At 36.4% G+C, this 1,809-nt stretch overlaps 1 long non-coding RNA gene across 1 annotated transcript; it reads left to right on the top strand.

The window, feature by feature from the left end:
* The first annotated feature begins 351 nt into the window (after nucleotides 1-351).
* LOC137395159 (uncharacterized) lies at nucleotides 352-1,150 on the top strand. Its single transcript, XR_010978453.1, has 2 exons — nucleotides 352-523; nucleotides 914-1,150. It is a non-coding gene; the product is annotated as an uncharacterized lncRNA (long non-coding RNA).
* The last annotated feature ends 659 nt before the right edge of the window (nucleotides 1,151-1,809 follow it).

Raw genomic sequence — 1,809 nt, forward strand, 5'->3', positions numbered from 1 at the left:
ACAAACGAGGTGAATTGGCAGGGTGTAGTATTACCATAGTTTAGGTAACAAGTCAGTCAGTTATACATTAATGTACAAGCATGCCTCACATGGTAGTCAATATTGATAGCTGTTTGATACATGCCTAACTATTAGGCCCACCCCCCCCCCAGCGGTTTTGGGACTAATAGTTTGGCTGGTGTCAGACACTCCTCATCAGATATTCTGGATAAAAGTTTTGTGATTAATGGAGGTATCATCAGATTTATACCATGTAAGACATAACGCAAAACATATTTCACATGAAAAAGAACAAATATCATAATAATTACAGGACTAAAATTGGAGTGCAGCCTTCAGCAGTGGCCAGAAGAAAAAGGCCACTCAGAACAGCAACAAGCCAACATGGAGGTTTTCGTAGGAAGGCTGCTGAACATGCCGCTGGGAAGGAAACCAAGAAGAACCACCCTGCCCCACATAGTTTATCATTCTGTGTGGAAAGAACCATTTCTTTAGGCAAAACTCACTCCAAGAAATGATACCGGTATGTTTATAGGTATAGAATAGTTTATGGCTGTGACTTGCGCTTTTAATTAACTGTACTCACCAGAATTTATAAATGATGATGTCTTGTGAATGATAATGGTTCCTTGTTTACACGTCCAAAGCTCTGTGAGAATGTCAGCAGGCCATGCATTTTTATTCACAGCTGTCCGATCCACATGTTTGAATGGAACATAGGTGTAAAATATTATAAATCTAAAAAACCATCTCCTCAAATCTTTTATCATTCAATCAATTTTATTGATCAGTTTTAGGAATTACCTTTCATTATTGTTGATAAGAGGCATGGGAGTACATCTCAAGTCTCATTTGTTAGTTAACACTTTTGGATACTTTCTGTTAGTAACACTTTCTTTTGTTATTATTGTAGTAAATCTTATGACACACTGAATGATGATCAGTTGCCAGTGGCTCAAGAAGATACCATTACTACATCAGAAGTGGTTCCAGCATCTCCCATATATGACATGGAAGCTCACCCCTTTGCATTATTTTGTTTTATTATTTTAGGTGTGTTAGGTGTGAGACTTCATCCTCATACAGTCTGAATAGCATCTTACTGAGTATTTCCAAATAAGGTTTTTATATATTAAAACTTATTGAAAGAGTACAATGAACATTCTGGATATACATTGTAAGTATTTTCAAACTTAATCTCACATTTTTATCCCCTAATCCCCCACATCATAAAGCAGACATGATTCCTGGATGAGGCACAAGCATGAGTCTTTTTAATGGTTAACACCAGACATTGTTAGTCAAACTCTACTAATTTATGATGTAGCAATAATGAGGATTACGACGCTTTTGGGATTTGTAAAAAGATATAAAGACACAGCCTGGCCAATTGTCCTACTTACTATATTTATTGATACAGCTTGATGATAAAACTGAGCCTCTTGATGAGTTGATGCCTGCATTTGCCTCAATAATTGTCTATATAGGCCACAGCTGACTTGATTTGATCAAGAATTATTGGTTTGATATTGTTACTATTACAATTGATCTGTTTCAAAAGTCACATGATGAAATGCGGATGTGTAAGTGAGTTGTGACATGTAAAAATTCTGCACCAGTCGTGTAGCAGCACTGCTATTCATCACTGGAAATAAATTCTTATTAGATCAGCCAAGCCAAAGGCATTTTTATAGCTTACCACCCAAAGTGAGAGTATAAGTTCACTCCATTCAATGGTACACGCAAAAACTGAGTTAACTATTGTTCTTGGCGTTGAGAAAAAGGTGATCAGTTCCCAAAATTTATATA

Source organism: Watersipora subatra, chromosome 4 (genome assembly GCF_963576615.1).
Source record: "Watersipora subatra chromosome 4, tzWatSuba1.1, whole genome shotgun sequence".
Classification (NCBI taxonomy): domain Eukaryota; kingdom Metazoa; phylum Bryozoa; class Gymnolaemata; order Cheilostomatida; family Watersiporidae; genus Watersipora; species Watersipora subatra.